At 35.5% G+C, this 20,744-nt stretch overlaps 1 long non-coding RNA gene across 1 annotated transcript in view; it reads left to right on the forward strand.

Moving 5' to 3' along the window:
* Window positions 1-20,744, forward strand: part of LOC140608583 (uncharacterized) — a 1,020,376-nt gene that overhangs the window by 21,111 nt on the left and 978,521 nt on the right. The window lies entirely within an intron of this gene.

The raw sequence follows: 20,744 nt of genomic DNA on the forward strand, positions 1-20,744 counted from the left end.
CTACACATACATATACACATATGAGTTTTCAAGATTTGAAAAGTAAGCAATTCTTTTCTGCTATTTGCAATACCCATTTCTAGAATGTGTCGTTAACTGAAACAAAACAAAACAAAACAAAACCATGTTTAAAAGGCAAGGAAATAGAGTTTGGCAATGTTGATTTAGCAAAAATAATTTGAATATTTCCTTGGGTCTCTTGAATTTCCAAATCCAGTGGGTGAACTATTTTCATTTCTTCAGTATTTGTCATGCATTAGTCAACCAGGCATTTAAAGGCTATGCTGAATTAAAATAGTTGCCTCAACGAGAGAATAACAAGTAGGATAAGTATTCCCTTGGATAAATCTTACAAAAACATTTCGTATAATTCTAAGAAATTAAGATAGTAAATGACTCTAGGAACAATGTAATATTTTGTGAGGTGAATAATTTTCAATAATTTAATGTCAATAAAATTGAAAGAATGCACTAAAGCAATCAGCTGATAGCTTATTAAAACAAATTTTGGTAATACCAACATGTGAGTTTTTGTTCCATAACTCAAAAGAAGTTTAAACAATTGAATGATGTTGCTACAATAATTTCCCTCTATGCAGATGTATTTATTTTGATGTAGAAGCCTTATAATGGTTTTACCTTTATGGTACTGAAAAGTAAGAGTGGGAATTATGCTGAATAATGTTTCCTTCTAGCGAGAATATCATATTCAGCCATGATTTATAACTTATTGAAAAAAGAGCTACATTTAGTTAAGAAATGCACTTGTGAATTCTGAGCATGTGGTCTAAGGTACAGATTTAGGCTAAAACCTTAAGGTTAACCAGGCATTTCCTTTTGTATGTACCCTTTTGGCTTCACTAACAAATAAATTTACCAACAGAACAAAGAGAGAGAGAATGAGAGAGAGAGAGAGATATGCATTTGCAATAATATTTCACATCTTTGTTATGTTTAATAGTGATTTTTAAAAGTTTTGTTCTTTCTGTACTGATAAAAAGTATGGGTATTGTTGAATTCTAAAAATTCACTTTAAAAATTAGATTGTTATAATGAGAGAAGATAATGTATTAAATCAAAATTTAGTGGGAATTAGGTGACAACTAAAACACTGTCAGTGTCTGGGCCTTGGCCCTTGGCCCACCCAGGGTCTTCTGCAGTTTGGGGAACATGCTGCCCACACAGAGACAGCTTCCTGCCTTAAGATTTCCATCTCTCAGCCTAAGAGTTTCCTCTCGCTGTTGTGGCTTGCTTGACCCAAACCTGGGAAGGCAGGGGAGTTCCTTGAATTAATGCCTCCAAGAGAAAAATTTCACCAGTAAGGTAAGAGGGTACATAAATAAGCCATATTTCTTGCCTTTCAATGAGATCATTATGGTGCATGGATAAGTCTGTCTCCCCAAATGTTTCAGTAGGATCTGAAACACTCACTGCTATGGTTGCCTGGCCCACCGCAGCAACACACTCATGAATACACTCTACTGTTTCCTTCCCTCTGCTTCACATCCCTAGTCCTTTACCATGCTTCCCCGAAGATCTCCAAAATGAAATACTTAATACCACATCATTGCCCGCAGTATGATACCATTAGTATCAGACCCAACAAAAAACCTAACTTTACAAAGAAATGTGGTAATTTTATATTTAACATATTATCAATTACAATATGCCTAAATTACAACCTTTTAGACTTTAAATTAATAATGGGAAACTATAGTAGTCACCTCAAATGTGAAAGGGAATATCAATTATCAAAGTTATTTTAAGGGGTACATGAGTAGATCACTGTTATGTAGAAAGATATTTTCTCTGTTTTGGGAACAGGAGCCAAAATGGGATTATAAACATATAAAGAGACACAGGCAAAGACACGGAAAGTCTAGGCAGAGGAGGAAAAAACACGTTCTGTTGAGTTTAGGCTTTCCATTTCTAACCATACCTTTTGTTTTGGGGGAGTTGACCTTATAGTGAAGAACTGAAGGAAAAAGAAGAAATGAATGGGAAGGATGTGAAGAAAATCCCTATTGTCCACTCAGTTTTAGTTGCTGTGTAACCATCAGCGAGTTACTTAGCTTCCTTAAAATCTAATCAGAACTATAAAATAAGGAAAGACTTTTAGCATCTTAGATTTTTTCAAACAAATACTTCTGAAATGTCACTCATTTTTACGAATAGGAAGTAGGAAAATCGTGTGCAGGTACCTTTTCAATTTGACCTAGGAAAATGTAGGTAACTTCACGGGCTTGCCGTGAGGATTAGTTGAGTTAATTCATTCAAAGTGCTTGGCCCGGTGCCTGGAATAGGGGGAGTGTTAAAAATGTCATATAAGCCAATAAACAAGAGATACTCAGGAGAGTATGTTTGTTTGTTTAAATTCTTGAGGTAAGTTTGAGGGAAATCCCTGTTTCCCACATGACAGGGAGGCTACAGAGACCCAGTATTAGAAGGGGTAAACTTAAGCTCTGAAAGTCACTTCTTGGGTTCTCATGATATTTTAAAGTTAAATATCGAACTCCATCCAATTCTAAACTTCAGAAATTTGGGAAGAGAAATACACTATTAAGCGACAAAATGTACTAACTAGTAGATGTGACTTTGATTTTCTCTTAGCACGCAAGATAGTAGAACCAGTAATCTTATAGGAGTTCAAAATCCTAACCTCCTTCTATCATAACGTTGGATTCTCACTTCTGTTCCTGCCTCACACGTTAGTGCCATTGAGATGTGTTACACTGCAGAGAGTGTATAATGTCTTATGACATAGGATACACTCAAGAACCTTTACTACTTTAGAAACAGTCATAATATGTGGTATAACGTGATCCATCAAAATATCCACAGATAAAAAATAATGAATGAGTCTTCCCAACTTCGGTATAGTTGTTTCTACTGATACAAGATAGTGCCATGTGTATTTACATGCAATTTGTCCCTTGGGGCTAGTTTTAGAGCTGGATGATATAAATATTGTCTATCAGTTTAAGGATAAAGATTAATCCCAAATGCCACAAATTGATCATCCTATTTAACTCTACAAAGAAGTTAATTTTGGAAATAATAGACTCTTTTCTGAATTGAAATGCTCCATTTACAGATTAATTTAAAAGTCTCTATTCTTGGCAAAATTCTAAGATGGACCTCTTACCACTTGGTGTATCCTATGGATATAGAAATACGTGGTATAAATCTATATTATGCATATTACAGATATAATACATATTTATGTGGTACATATTATATGCATTACATATATATGTATATATATATATATATATTCCATTCATTAAAAAAAGTAGGAAATTCTGCCATGTGTAACATGTGTGGACCTTGAGGACACTATGCTAAATGAATTAGGCGACCCAACAAAATAAATACTGTATAATTTCACCTATATGTGAAATCTAAAAACATTAAACTCACAGAAACAGAGAGTATAATGGTGGTTGTCAGGAGTAAGAGGTGGAGGGAATGGGAAGGTATTGGGTGAAGTGTACAAACTTTCAGTTATAAGATGAATAGGTTCCAAGATCTAATGCAGACCATGGTGGCTATAGCTAAGAATACTGTACTGTGTACTTGGGAGATCCTGGGAAAGCACAGTTTAATGTCCTTACCATTATAAAAACAAAATGGTAATGAGTGAAGGGTGTGTAAGCTAATCTGCGTGGATATCATTTCATAATATACAAGTGTGTCAAACCATCACATTGTTTACCTCAAATTTATACAATATTATATGTCAATTATATCTCAATAAAGTTGAAGAGAAACAAAGAAGTAGATATAAACAGATTTTCATCCAGAATTATAATTACTTGACTCCAAATGGGTCAACGTACTTTGTAGTTTATTATTATTATTATTATTATTATTATTAATATTATAGTTGTTGTTATTAATATTATTATTATTAAACCAACTTTGGTTTTACCATATCTAATTTACTGGTAAGGAGACTGAGCCATGACTGCATGAGGCATTATAACCAAGGTCATAAATTATTAGGTGAAGAGTTGAACTGGGATCTATGTGCTTCAATTCAATGCCCATGTGATTGACCTAACTATGATGCCTCTATCAGTACCCCACACACACTTTCCCCAAGACAAAAGAAACAAAGCAAAAAGAATTAAAGAAAAAAAGATATATATATTTGTTACTGTCATTTTTTCTAGATTAATTTTTTAAAGTTTTTATGTTAGGGATACCTGGGTGGCTCAGCAGCTAATCGTCTGCTTCTGCTCAGGGTGTGATCCCAGGTCCTGGGATCGAGTTCCTCATCGGGCTCCCTGTAGGGAGCCTGCTTCTCCCTCTGCCTGTGTCTCTGCCTCTGTCTCTGCATCTCTCATAAATAAATAAATAAATAAATAAATAAATATCTTCGAAAAATAAATAAATAAATAAATATCTTCAAAAAATAAAGTATTTACATTATATAATGTCATATGTTACTTTTAGTAGTAAAAATAAAACATTTTAAAAACCTAACATTAAAGAGTGTCACGAAGTTCAGTTACGTCTCTCAAATACCTCTTGTTAGTTATCTCTAAACTACTCGGAATAAAATCTTTTTTCTTTTTTAAATATCTCTAGACAAACAAGTTAATAACCGTTCTTCGAAAATCATTGTTATTGTTTCAGTTAAAATGTAATTTCAGTACATTTCCTTCTTATTGTGAGAAATGATTGGTCAATATTCTCTGGAATAAGCCCTTCAAATAGGTTATTTCCATAATTGCCCCTTCTAAGCCACTACTTTACTGAAAAGCCAAGACTGATGTGTCTCCTTTTGTTTCAAACCACTACTTAAATTTCTTAGAACTTCAATACTATGTAAGATAACCTCTGAAATACTTAATAAAATACCTATAAAAATCAAATGCCTCTTAAAAAACAAATTTTACCCTGCCTCTGGCTTATTACTAGAGAGTGCATGGAATACCAGGTTTTCACTGGAGTAAAATGAAAAGAAGAAAACGGAAAGCTCCTTACTGTACAGCAAGATCCTAGGGCTAGTGGTGCCTAGCAGAGAGTATTAACTAACCATCCCTGCAGAACATGGATGGCACTGTTTTCCCACTTTATCTATATTGCCAACCTTCACAGCTCCATGAGGAAGAGAATGCTGTGACTTGAGAGACATCTGGAACTAATGCCCTTTCCTTTTCTCCAAAAAAAGGCACAAAAGTCAGATAGTTGAACTTACATCATCATCATCATCATCATCATCATCATCATCATCATCATATTCCTTTATTGTAATGAATTAGTCCTTATGAAAATGTTTGCCCAACGAATTAAAATACCTATATAAATTTAAACCTTCAAATTCCTCCCAATATTACACCACATTAAAAGTAGCCAATCGACAGCAAAAAATTCCACTTCCCCAAACTTTGGAAGAAAGTTGGAAGCCAAGCGCTGAGCCATCTGGATGTGTGAGTCTGTGCTGGAAGGCAAAGCCCCAAGTGCAGTAGAGGGCAATGAAGAGAGACGTGATGTTGAACTGGTTATTAGATATAAAAGATGTTCAACCTTTTAAATCCCAAGATGGGTCTTGACTAATGAAAATTTTTAAACTGTATCATTTTTATTATGTTTACTGTCCTTAGAGCAAAACCACATAACAAAGACTTTCTTCAGAACAGAATAACTAAGATAAAACATAAATGTAACAATTTGCTAAAAATTCTATAAATACTGTATGACAAGAAATGATATCTGTAGCTGGCAGAGGGCTAAATATACTTGAGTGTCATCGTATTTGAATCATACCGAAATCCGTTAAGATTATTGCGATTCTCTTCCAATTTACAGAGATAAACTTTTTCAGACAGTCGGAAATCAAGGAGTTGGTTTATGGCAGACTGAATATACAAATCTACATCTATCCAACTCCTGAGATTTTCCGTTTTCCCTCTACTTCATTCAGAAATCATGTTCATCACTAAGATATTTATCCTTTGTTCACATCATTTTAACAACAAGACGATTTAATATATAGCTGATTAAATTTGTTATCCTAAGAAAACTATAATATAAGGATATCCTATGAGCCAGAAGTGTTTATATTTGAATAAACATTAGATATTACTATATTAGCTTCAAGGATGACCTTTTATTATTATTTTTTACAAGGAATTAGGATAATCTTATGTAGGCTCCTATTTATACATTTGCTGTATAAAATAAGGCACAGAAAAACTTTTATAGTACTTTATTTTCTCATAAATGGTATCTTGTCAACTTTTGTAAGTCTATTTTATTATGTTGTTAGAAATAAAATCTTAAAAAAAAAAAAAAAAAAGGGCAGCCCAGGTTGCTCAGGTTTAGCGCCACCTTCAGCCCAGGGGCTGATCCTGGAGATCTGGGATCGAGTCTTGCAGGGAGTCCTCCTCCCTGCATGGAGCCTGCTTCTCCTTCTGCCTGGGTCTCTGCCTCTCTCTCTCTTTATTTCTTTCCCTCTCTCTCTTTCTCTCTCTCTCATGAATAAATAAATAAAATCTTAAATTAATAATAATAATAATAATAATATGCTATTGGACATTACATAGGGTTGGGCAGGATCCACAATGGAGAGGCACATTTAAAGAAAGCCAGGTCTAGACAAAGCCAGCTGTCTCCTTGTCTTGTAAAGATATACTCTACTTCATATAGAGAAAAGGAGTTAAGTCAAGGGAATAAGTGGGTTTTCAAGTCTGAAATATTCCAAATTCAACGTCAACCTGGGTCAATTAAAGTGGTACATGTACCAGCTTTGAACCTCACTGGGTTTCAATGTTCTTGTTTTTATCTATAAAACAAGATGCCTGCCAACTTCCTTCCCAAATGCACACAGACACCAGGAGTTTGTTTGTTCTTGTTTTTTGTTTTGTTTTTAGCAGACTTGAGATAAATTAAGTAAGCTGATATGATACTTTATAGACACTATGTCCTTAGTATTCCCGGTACTGTCAATGCTTGCCATCAACTGGATTGCTGGGATGTTTATGATTTCCTTTGCTTTTGCTTGACCTTATAAAATGCAGTACCCTCACATATGTTCTCTTTACTGGATTAACCAGTGGCATAATGATTTTGTGTGCTTATGAATGTGTGATTGTGTGTGTGTGTGTGTGTGTGTGCATGCCTGAGAGAGGTACGGAAAAGGAGAAGAGGAAGGAGGACAGGGAGGAAGAGGAGAAATGAGAGAAGAAAGGAAACAAAATAGAGAACAAAGAAAGTCAAAGAAAGTAAAAGGGAGGAAAATATATAAGACTTTAAGGGTTAGATAACAGAAATTTGTTTATTAAGTAAAATATTTTGCAATAATGTCATTGGTTTATGACAATCTGGAGAAAATAAGTTTAGTTCAATTGTCTGTGTTTCTCCCCTCCACAATCTTAATTGCTATAGGTTGAGAGACTGACAATCTGAAATAGAAAACTAATTCATTAGACTTTTATTTGCAAATTTCTAGGTTTCGATAATTATAGCTGAATGATATTGTTTAAACCTGAGGCTGTATACATTTCTCATATTAATACTTGAAAATTGAGAGTTAATTTAGGTTTATTACATACCGATGTATTTATAGAAACTACCGTTGTCTTCGTATGTTTAAAGAAAGGCATAGTAAATACAGAGTGTTTGCTTAAAGGACATCATGCAAATTGATTTTCATAAAAAATGTTCAAGGGTTGTTTATTTTAAACTGTAAAATGCAGTCCAATCATCACTCCACACGTTTGGAGAAGCTTTGTGGTTAAATTAGGGATCTCAATATGACTGAGGCTATTGACAGAGGTGAGGAGTAGTCCTGGCAGAGCTGAATTGGCCTCTTTCCTGGTGTCCTTCTTGGAAAGAGATACCTTTTGCCTCCCACACGTTTGTTGTCCAATCAACCACCAGGCATCTGGTACAGCAGATGGGCCCCGTGTCTACCTGGAACAGTGGTGCCAGGACAGTCAGTGCTTCTCCACTTCTGCATGAATTTACTTGTGCTTTACGAGTTAGAGAGCTTCTGTCTATCCTGGAAATATGTATTGAGCAGTAAATATGTAGAAGACTGAGAGGTTGATTTTTTAAATAATTTAAGACCTTTATTAACAGGTGCTTGTCGTTTGTTGACTCTTTTGAAAAAAATCAAGTTGTAAACTTTTATTACAAATTAAAAATGAGGTTCTCAAATATCTCGACTGTCTGAGAGGTTAAAAACTGAATACAGACATGAATCCTGACCTCAAGAAAAAAGAAAAGAAGTTTCTCTAAGATAAGTCCTTTGCCCACCTTTAGCTTTAAATCCTGTTTGATGTTTTTCTCACCAAGTTGACTTCTGGTCTGGTGATCCAGTCACTGAGGGATTGCATATTACTTTAATCTTCAGGTGATGTTTCTTCTTTTTATTTTTTTATGTTCTTCTATTTTTATATACTCTATGACTTGTATTCCTTTTTTACATGCTAGCTTTGTTTTATTAGCTCTCACCATCTCCATGGTTTATCCCACTTCTCAGTTCTATTTCCTTTCCTGGGAATGTGACCAGCTTTAGGGGGTTCTTAATCATTTCAGATTGTCTGAAGAACTTCTTTTCAACATGCACATGCTATAACTATCCCCCCGGAGTTTTTCATTGCATAGGTCTAGGGTGTGCCTTGTGTATTCTCTCCAGTTCTGGTTATATTGCTGACACTGATTAATTAATCACCGATTCAGAAATGACTATGTCTATGGCTATTGCAGTTACCTTTCCCTTGAATTTTAGGAACCAAGTTTCCTGTGGTGGGAACAGAAATAAAAATACCCCAGAATTTCAGTAGTAACCTTGTTGTATATTTTCTATGGCATAGAGAGAGGCTGGACAGGATATTATATCAAAGGTTCTATTACAGTACCTGTAAAACTGAACAGACAAGCAAGGAGAACCTTGCTTATAGGACAATAGTTTATTGCAAGAACATATGGATATGTTCTTGCTTTGCTCCTAATAATTATCTCCATGTTATCGAAAAGCTTTGGGCTGAGAATATTCAGTGAGTTGTAGTGTATTGATATATACCCACCACTCATTAAAAAAATGGCAGGCTCATGGTTTTGCTTTTGTGAAATAAGTAGTAAAATAAACCACAAAATAAGTAACACGTTAGATCTTTGATATGTAACAATCATTAGGTACTTTAATGGATTGCACAACTGAAAAATAAATAGGTAAAACAGAGTCAAAATTAATCATTACTTTAAGTCCCTTTCATCAACAAAAGATGTCTGCTAGAACGATCATCTTGATTCCTAGTCATCTCCACCTCTTTCCATAGTTTTCCATATGCTTAAATTAAAGATCACAGATTTGGGATGAATACACTCCATTTGCTTTGACGTGGATGGAACTGGAGGATATGATGCTGGGTGAAGTAAGTTAATCAGAGAAGGACAATCATCACATGGACTCACTCATATGGGGAATATAAGAAATAAAGGGATTATAAGGAAAAGGAGGGGAACTGAGTAGGGAAAATTAGAGAGGGAGACAAACCATGAGAGAATCCTAACTCTGGGAAAGGCACAAAGGGTTACAGAAGGGATTGGGGGGATGGGGTAACTGGGTGACGGGCACTGAGGAGGGCACTTGATGCAATGAGCACTGGGTGTTATATGTTGGTAAATAGAACTTAAATAAAAACAAATGCAAAAAATTAAAAAAAAATTCTCTTGTTAGGAGATACTTTATATGAAACTTTTAAAAAAAGAACACATAAATTTGACTGAAAAAAATATATACACTGTCCTCCCACTCTCTAGATTTCTATACACATGTAGTTTAGAGAAAATACCATATTTTCATTAATCTTGTCATCTAATTTCTATTTTGTTCTTTAATCATCATTAGTCGCTGAATTTAGACAAGAACATGTGACTCTTGATTTGTCTAGAAGTTATCACACAAATATTGTCCTAACTCTACAGCAAAACCAAACAGGAAAAATAAGATAAGCATCACAATTATCCTTCTAATTAGTTTTCAAAATAAAAACTGTTGATCACCTACATACTGCTGAAGTTAATACTTGCCACTGATATTTCAGATCATGGTTCAGAGAGGACTGAAATGTTTAATAGATGTTTTGCATTAAAGGCAATGAGACAGTATCCTAAAAACATTATTTCTTTACTGAGACTCTGAAGTGGTAATGATCTGCATGTTTGGATTTTCAGGTACAATGGCAAAATATCATCGTCAAAACCAAGTGAAACAAAAAATAACCAAGATTGCATACAAAAATGGTTTGTCATCTCAAAATCAGTAACATTTAATGACTAATAAATTTTTTTAATTGATACAGCTTGCCAAGATTTTATACTCTCCAAGTTTTGATTGCCAAAGTAGAGCATGTTTTACAAATTAAAGTCTAGATTTGCTGCCTCTTATACATTTCCTTCATTGCTCTCCCCACCAGTCTCTACCCATAGTGTGGACAACAACCAGGCTATTCTTAGTTTAAAGCAGATGACTTGATGCAGCCATAGTCCAGTCCTGTGCCTGCCCATCGCTTTCTCTTTCTCATCAGTGTCACAAAGATGTGCTCTGTTCTTTGAAGCTACTTTATCTTGTTCTGTCTCCATTCCTCCTATTGCTTTTAATGGTTTGTATCTTTATCCTGCATTAAAATATCCTATGAAAACTATTACAACCTTAGTATTGAATTATTTTAAAGCATATTATTTGAGGATATGACCAACCATATTATTTATAGTTCCCTTTATAACAATTCATAAAATAAAAAGTTTTATAGACTTAGATAACAGGGAAATCTTTCCTCTTGTCTAAATACACTTTGTTTTTTCTTTTTCCCCTCAGGCAATGGAACTGAGATTCCCCCTATTTTCCTTTGTATACCAGAAGACTACAGAACCAGATTTGCAGCCATATTTTAGGATACTTGTAATGTCCACATCCACAAACTGTCTTATTCCTGGTATCTTCTTTTTTTAAAGATTTTTATTTATTTATTCAAGAGAGACACAGAGAGAAAGAGAGAAAGAGAGAGGCAGAGACACAGGCAGAGGGAGAAACAGGCTCCATTCAGGGAGCCCCACGTGGGACTCAAACCCGGGACTCCAGGATCACGTCCTGAGTGGAAGGAAGAGGCTCAACCGCTGAGCCACCCAGGCGTCCCATTATTCCTGGTATCTTCTATGTACACTTCTCCTGCACCTATTCTGTATTGGTATTTTTCAATTTCATTGGCCATATTTAGATAATTTTGTAAATGACTTCTCCTCTCTGGTGTAATAAGGGGATTATATATAAAGAAACTACACAAGGATCCCTCTTGAACCACTGCTATTCAATGTCATATAAGGAATTTCCAGCCAGAACAATTAGGAAAAAAGAAAAAAAGTAAAAAACATCCAAACTATTAAGAAAGAAGTAAAATCATCTCTATTCACAGATGACATATTCCTATATATATATATATATATATATATATATATTCCAATGAATGCAAAAGAAAGCCACTAGAACTAATAAACAAATAGAGCAAAATAGGCAAGTATGAGATTAACACGCAAAAAGAAATTATGTTTCTATAAGCATGCAGTGAATAATCGAAAATGATTAAGAAAGCCATTCAATTAATAATAGCATCTAAAAGAACAAAATACCTAGGAATAAGTTAAACCAAGAATGTGAGTTGTACACTAAAAACTACAAATCATGGCTGAATGAAATTAATGACCTAAATAAATGAAAAGACAACCCATATCCATCTATTACAAAGCTTAATATTGTTAAAAAGGTAATACTTCCTAAAATGATATATAGACTCAATTAATCCCAATCAAAATTCCAACAATCATTTTTTTTCAGAAGTGGAGAAGCTAATCATCAAATCCATATGGAATCCAAAGGGATCCCAAATAACCGAAACAGTCTTTAAAAAGAAGCACAAGTTTGAAGGCCTTATACTTCTTGATTTCAAAACTTAATACAAAGCTACAATGATCAAAACATGTGGTACTGGAATATGTAAAAATGCATGGGGAGATGGAATTCAGAAATAAATGACACATCATTTATTACAGAATTGTTATATCCACAGTCAATTAATTTTCCACAAGGATGCCAAGAGCACTCAATGGGGGAAAAATTGTCTCCTTAACAAATGGTGCTGGGACAACCAGGAAACTACTTGCAAGAGAATGGATTTGGACCTCTACTTCTAACATATACAGAAACTAATTCCAATGGATTAACAGTGTACGTATAAGATATAAAACCATAAAAATCTTATAGGAAAAACTAGGGGGTCAAAAAAAAAAAGAAAGGAAAAGAAAAACTAGGTGTCACTTTTTAGGACCTTGGATTGAGCAATGGACTTTTTAGGTTTGAATAAAAAAGTACAAGCAGCAACAACAAAAAAAGTAAATAAATGATATCATCAAAATTAAAAGCTTTTGTATATCAGAAGATATCATCGAGAAAATGAAAGACATCATACAAAGTAGAAAACATTTGAAAAGCATTGGTCTAGGATTCATTTTATCAGTTTACAACTCAATGATAAAAAGACAACTCAATCCAAATGTGTAAAGAACTTGAATACTCTGTATTTCTCCAAATAAGACACACAAGTGGCTAACAATATTTTAAAAGGTATTCAACATTTTAGTCATTAGGGAAGTGCAAATCAAAATGACAGATACCACTCCATGCCTACTAGGATGACCATAACAACAAACAAACAAAAAATCAAGAACTTAGCAAGTGTTACCAAAGATGCTGAAAAACTGAGAGCTTCGTACATTGTTGTTGGAAATACAAAATAGGGTGCCTGGGTGGCTTAGTGGTTGAGGGTCTGCCTTTGGCTCAGGGTGTGATCCCGGGGTCTTGGGATTGGGTCCCACATCAGGCTCCCTGCAGGGAGCCTGCTTCTCCCTCTGCCTGTGTCTCAGCCTCTCTCTCTGTGTCTCTCATAAATAAATAAATAAATAAATAAATAAATAAATAAATAAATAAAATCTTTTTAAAAAGAAGAGAAAGAAAAAAGGAAATGCAAAATGGGATGCAAAATGATTCAGCCATTAAGAAAGCAGCTTGGAGTTCTCTCAAAGTTAAGGGTGGAATTACAAACGACCCAGTGATTCCATTCTGAGGTGTACATTCAAAAGAACTGCAAGTCCACACTCAAACACGTACAAGGGTGTACAAGTTTATAGTAACACTATCCGCAGTATCCAAAAGGTAGAAGCAGCTCAAATACCCGTCAGCTCATGAATGGATAAACAAGTTGTACATGCCTGTGATGGAGTACTAAGCATTCATAGAGAGGTACTGATACAATTATAATTTAGAGTTCCTCATTGGAAGACAGGAGTAGGAATCTGGTTAAATCATAAATAGTGTTCAGGGTAAGCCTCCACGAAGAATGTCCAAAGATTAGCAGATCTGAAAGCTCTGGGAGAGACTTCAGCAGGAAGTCCTTCCAGGCAGGAGCTCTCCCTCCAGGCAGAGGGGACAAGGAGAACGAGGTTGACACTTGCCTGGCATGTTTTCCATGAAAGCCAATGTGGCATAAAGATGCATTTAAAAAGGAGAGCAGTAGGAGATGACATCACAGAGTGCCTGACAGGCCAGGAAATGTAGATAATTTGGGGCCATTTTAATATATATACATATATTTTTTTTTCTTGAGAAAAGAGAATCACTGTAAGGTTTAAACAGAGGATGGAAATGATCAAACTGATATTGTAAATGGACTATTCTACTGATATCTACAAGACAGATTGTAGAAAAGCAAGGAAATAAAAATTAGGATCCCAGCTAAGAAAAGATGCTAGTTTGGACTGTGTTAGAAGCAGAGAGGAAGTGGGACATGGTCAGATTATGGGTAGTTTGTTGGTAGCATTTATTTTGTGGTGTGAAAGGACAATGACATCATGAATAATTTCATTATTTATTGGACTGAGTACCTGGATGGTCTGAGTTGCCATGAACCAAAATGAGAAAAGTTGTAGGTGAAGCAAAAGGTCTAGAGAATACTAATATTTTTTAAAGATTATGTTACTCTACACTTCATAGACTTTTCCCTCAACAATTTATTCCTTAAACAAGTCGCCGTTATTTCTTTCACTCTAGAAATTTTGTATCGTTATGCTGTTTCACTACTTTTAGTAAGATCTTCAATATATGCCATTCCATCTTCCACAGTAATACCATATTGAGGGATTTTGAATAATGATGTTACTTTAATTTGTTCCATATTTGAAGGTGTACACCCTTCTAGATTTTGTTTTCCAAGTAAGAGTAAAGAGTGTTCATTTGTATTCTTCAGACTTTTATAGGTCAGTATCATGACCCGATGTTTGTGGTGCAGCCTTACGCCATAAAACAGTTTCCTCTTGGGGGGGATACAGTTCTAGTTTACCGTCTTTATTAAATCCTCTTCAACCATCTATTAATCAACTGGCCTCTACTACAAACCTGTTTAGGAAAATACATTGGCTCACATTTTATATTTCCTACAAGAGATCTCCTATAATACAGTCATGTGTATATTTTGTGACTATAATGATTTGGGGCCTAGACAAATCATAAAAAGAAAAAGTTTAAAAATATCTAAAATAAATATACTCTATTAGCACTCCCAAGGGCATTTTTTCTTATTTCAGTGACCAAACATGCATCCAGGAATAGAGCTCTGGGGCTATTTCAGCTGAGAACCTAGTTTGTGGTGTTTACTCAACCACGGATAAGGCTTAACTTGATTTGAAAAGGGAAATAAAACATAATTGTTTTTCTCTCATATATATCCTGGATTGAAACTTACAAAGATCAAAAGTGAAAAGAATTAACTGAATCTGCTACTGTAAAAGAGAAGAAAAAATACTATTTTCATTGGCTTTTTTGTTCTTCATTATGCTAACTTCAAAAGTTACTGAACTGTTTTCAAAAATTACTTTAAAAGATCAAATATAGCAGCTAAGTAGAATAAAGATTACTCATTATGAGAGTCAAAAATTCAACTGAAATGAAAATGTAGATTTGAGTAAAATATAAATATTATTGTATTTTCTCTGACAGGGAGATTAAAGAAGTGAAAATTCAATGCACAACTGAAAAATAACATACTGATTCTCATGGTTTTTAAAAATAAACTTATATTACAAAACTCTGTATATAATAATAAATGATATTTGCATTTTTATTATCTCTTTCACCACATGCAAACTTAAGAGAACCTATTCAGAAATATCAGTACTATATTTACACTTTATAACTCTTTACTCCTCCTCCATTTACACAGAAAGCATTTTAGCAAAATTCCTCAGTGCATGCAAGGTGATCAACAAGGATGCAAAAATAATATAGTTGTAACAGTATCTGGCACCACCTTTCCACACGTATAGATCAAATGGGTTCCCTAACCACAATTCTGACAGCGGCTGAGTAGCCTGTGATTCAACTAACTTCTGACACTATCCATGCAGAGATAACATCAGATCCCACAGTTTAAGGGCTCAGTCCCCCAAGACTCTCCTCCGCTCCGGACCCCAAGCACAAGCCTAGGTTGCTACATGCGTTTCTAACCAACTGGCTGTAATCAGAAGTTCCAGAAACTCCCTCCTTGGGTTCGATTAATTTGCTAAAGTGGCTCACAGAACTCGGAGACGCATCTTACTTACCGGATTACCAATTTATTATAAAGAAATATGATTCAGGAACAGTCACATGGAAGAGATTGCATGGGTCAAGGTAAATAATGAAAGCTTCCATACGCATTCCTAGTGTACCACTCTTTCTCATGTGTTCACCAACCTGGAAGGAATCTGTACCCTGTCTTTTGGATTTTAGAGAGACTTGGTTACATAGGAATGATTGACTAAGTCACTGGTGATTGATTCTACCTCTACCCCCTCTCTCATCCAGAAAACCAGGGAATGTGACTGTTCACAATTGGTTCGGCTGGCAACCAACTCTTGTCCTTAGGTGCCTTTCAAATGTCACCTCATTCATATAAACCCAGTTGTGGTGGAAAGGAACTTGTTACAACTAATGAGATACCTATGTTTCACTATTATGGCACTGAAGAGATTTCAGGAACTGAGGGCAAGAGATCAAACATCCAGATAAAAGAGTCTCCCAACTGGCCCAAGTGTTTCCTAAGGGAAAATCCCAAGGGTTTTGGGAACTATAAGCCATGAACCATAGATAAACACCAAATATACATGAAACTTGTACTTAGTCATCTCAATGACCAAACATACTTTTCTCATAAATCACAATATCACAATTCTCATTGCATGTAGAGTTTCATTGTCTAACAATAAGAAAGAAATGTTTGAAAATTTGAATTACCACTAACAATAGGAAAGCTGACACTACCCTGTATACTGCTAAAAATGATTAAATAAAACAATTTAGGTGATACAAAAAGACTTTAGCACTTCATGAAATGGACAGTCTCCTTTCAGAGAATTTTAAAATAGGAGCGAAAGAAGGAGGCTTTAATAGGATAAAGGCTTAAAAAAAAGGAAGAAGAAAGTAGAAATCCTTAATTGGGCTGGGGTCATAGAATTAACTTTGTTTTGTATAAGAACAAAAAAAGAAATAAGTATAAACCCCAGAATTTGGTTCATAGTTGGCAATTGGTGGACTTGATAAATGTTGTTTCTGGTCAAGTAGAACACTTAGTAGGGGCATAAAAATTACTTAAGTTCTGTTTGTGAATGTGGCATCCTAGCAAAGAGTGGCTCCATCTTGGACCTAGAAAGTTAGTTGAAGGTCCAAAAGATTTCATTTAAAATTGGGGAAATTTGCCAAAAATATCCATACAACCAAAGTGACAAAAATTTGAAGGCAAATATAGAAAGCTACATAGTTGTGAAGGAAACTTAGCTCTTTTAATACTTAGAAGACTGTAAAAGGAAGCCAAATGTGGATAAATCTATGTTCAGTAATTGATGCTTCAGTGTTTTATTTATTTGAAAATAATCTGGATATTCAATGACTATTCATCATTTAACTTACCTCTTGTAATTTTAAGGTTTCAAGTTACCAAAAGATATTGGAAACTATTTTTACGTAGGCATACCATAAAGCATAATTTTTTTAAAAACTCATTTATAAACTTTTATTTTACTAATATCTATTTACTTGTTAACAGTTATGTTGAGGTTAGAAAATTTCATGAGACATTAAAATATCTAACTATATTCAAGTTATCCTTCTTGCAGACAACTTATGTAACAGAGGTCACAAAGGATACTAAGATACTATCTCACTAAACTCCAGAGCCACTCCTAAAGATAGCCCAAAGGAGTGGTGGGGAGGGGGCCGGGCACACACCCAATTCCCCTGAGAGCTGGCAATAATTAGTAGGGCTCTAGACACAAATGAAGTGCAACACACATTCTTCATATTCTTGACCAGCCATATTTTTGGATCTTCAACCTCACACCTGAGCTGTCTGCATACACCACAATGAACAATCTGTAAACCTGACACAGGCAGAAACCCAAACAAAGTTCTCAAGACACAAAATAAGACAAAATACAGGCTTCTAAGACAGTGGGGTTTAAAAGAGAGAGTGTAGTCCCAGTGAGTGTACCAGGATTTGGCAAGGTTTTCCATTAATTTTAATTTTTAGTTTTCCTTTGGCTGGTCAAAGGAATGAAAGATGGCAGTTTGCTGGAGAATCCTTTGGGGTTCTATCAACTCTGGGAAGGGGTCTATATGGAGACCTCTGGTCCTCCTGTGAGAGTATAATTGCAGGCATTTGAGTCAGTGTCAAAGGGTTTGCACAAAACCTTGGAAGAAAATCTCTTTCCCAGTATCTTAGTTGATTGCAAGTAAGACACCAACTTCCAGGCCAGTGTTTTAATGATGAGCCTCCTCAGAGGGTGCAACAGGGGAGGCGCAGGTTTTGCATTAGGTTTCTGGTCTTGGAGCTGCTACAGTTGGTAAGCCACTAACTTGGGAAATTTTTGTTTACAGTTTTCAGAGGAAAAGGCAACTGAGATAAAGGATCAATAGACTGAGTACTCAACTAATACAGGACAGAGTGGGGCAGGAAGAATCATTAGTCTTATAGTTTGGGTGGGGGCATTAGGTGTCTCATATCTTTAATTTTTCAATAAATTTTTTTCACTAAATCTTCAATTAAGCTAGCTTGGAATACTGATGACTTTTGGATCCCTCTGCATGCCAATTACAATTGGTACCCCATTCTCTTTGTTTTATTTATTGGCCTTTGCTTTCAAGAGAACTTTACAAATGGACCATCTTACCTAATCAGAATGTTCCCCATAACCACCACTATAATTCTAAGTAGTCTTAGTAAGGTTCTACCATTTTTGTAAATGTCTGCAGCTTCTGAAATGACGGTTCTTAGACAAAGAATACACAGGTATTCTAGAACGTGGCACTGTCAATTCTCTGAAATTGAGGATCCCATGTCTTTAGCTAAACCGTGGGTATTTCAGAGCCAAATTGATACCTAAGACAGATACGCCTGTAGGTTGGAAATTTTGTGGTGTTTATAGTGTACCTCATTGCACAGAAATTTTCTTGAGATTGGCAGGTGACTCGGTGTCAATCTAACCCATTCTGTGTTCAACGTATCCTAGGACAGGAATCTTAAAGTAGGTGGTAAGCATTCTAACAGCTTTTAAATGCTCCATCTATGTCTAGCAATTTTTCAGCTTTGGCTTCTGAGATTCCCACTAGGGATACATCTATTACCCATTTCACTAGAAGATTTCTTTACAGTGGCTGATGCTCTAATGGCTTTTAATAGTTCAAATTGTGCCTATTTCGATTTTGAATTTGATGGTCAAAACAATCCAAATTTCTTGTCTTTATTTCCTCAAGTTCCCTGGGTGCTTATGCTGTAGACTTACCTTGAGATTGTGAACGCCCCCTGATGTTTGGCACCATAACAGGCTCCCTATATAAGCACCTCAGAAGCTTTCCAGGAATAACAATTTTCAAATAAAGTTTCTTTGGATCAGAGAGCTGCACACTAGGGAGCTCAAATCTGAGACTTGACTTACCCAGCACCCTTGGTAATGATGAGAGGAACAGGGAACTCAGGAAGTTCAGTGGACGCCTTGTGTGTATATCTCTTGTTGGGAAGGCCTTCAGATCCCATACACATCACCAAATACTGTTAAAAAATGGTTGAAGGAGGGATCCCTGGGTGGTGCAGCAGTTTGGTGCCTGCCTTTGGCCCAGGAGACCCGGGATCGAATCCCACGTCGGGCTCCCAGTGCATGGAGCCTGCTTCTCCCTCTGCCTGTGTCTCTGCCTCTCTCTCTCTCTCTGTGTGTGTGTGTGACTATCATAAATAAATAAAAATTTTAAAAAAATGGTTGAAGGAAACAATTTAGGTGATACAAACAAACTTTAATACTTCATGAAGTGGATGGTCTCTTTTTGGAGAACTATAACATGAGGTAAAAGGCAAGGAGCTTTTGTAGGATAAAGAATAAAAAACAAGGAAGAGAAAAATAGAAAATATCTGATTGGCTGGGGTCACATAGTCAACCTTATTGGGGGTGAGGAAGAACAAGGAAATAATTACAGAGCCCAGAGCCGGCTGACTGGTTATTCATACTTCTGGTCAAGTGGAGCATTTACAGGGACACAAAAGTTTCCCATAGCTAATGTGGCACCTCAAGCATAAGCAGTTCCACCTTGAGTATAGAGTTATTTCTATTTGATATGTGGTGGGTAAGCTAAAGAAGAATCCTCTGAAGGGCATTTACATCCTAATACCTGGAAATTGTGAGTATTACCTTATATAATACCATTTTTGTGTATATGATTAAATATTTTATGGTAGGGAGATAAGCTTTGATTACCAGTGTGGGCTCTAATTGCTGTCACATGCTTCCTTTTAAGGAAAGGCCATAGGGTGATTTGACAACACCCAGAAGAGAAGGGGATGTGAAGGTGGAGCAGAGAGATTTGAAGATGCTGACTTTGAAGACTGGAGTGAAGCCAAGGAATGCTGGCAACCACTTGAAACTGGAAAAAGCATGAGATGAATTCTCCCTTGAAGCCTCTCAAAAGATGGAAGCTGCACTAACACCTTGATTTCAACCCTCTGTTACTGATTTTGGACTGGCTTCGAGAACTGTGAGAGAATTAACTTCTTGTTTCATGTCATCAGATTTGGGGTAATTTGCTGCAGCACCCATGAGAAACTAATATAAGCTGCTATCCAGCCAAATCTGGATCTAATTATATCTGACAAAGAGTCAATGAAGTTTCAAAGTTTTCAAGAAGGTAATTATATCCACTATTATTTATGAGGGATCTCATCTTCATTAATATTGTGAATCGAGTTAAGTGCTCATATAATATTAAGTAATTAAAACCTGTAAAACCTGTAAACCATTTACTTATAAGCATCCAGAAAATAAATAGAATCTTCAGCACTTTTTTTTCAGGATTTTAAGAATCATGATATTCAATTTCATATGTTACAAAATTTCATTAGGCTTATTCCTTTTTAGATTTTCAACTTAATCATGGAGAAGTGACACATCTCTTGAGAAGCACTTGTACTTTCTGTCAGAGTAAAAAATAGCCCTAATGACACACGCACACACAGACAGTGTGGATACAGATCAAAATACATTCTTTTGTTAACAAATGTTGTTGGAAATTGAAAAAACAAACATTTGAAGATATCACTAATTAGAACAAAACATGCAACATGGAAAGTGTGCTATGCAGATTGCTCAAAAATGTAGATACT

This window comes from Canis lupus, chromosome 18 (genome assembly GCF_048164855.1).
Source record: "Canis lupus baileyi chromosome 18, mCanLup2.hap1, whole genome shotgun sequence".
NCBI lineage: Eukaryota > Metazoa > Chordata > Mammalia > Carnivora > Canidae > Canis > Canis lupus.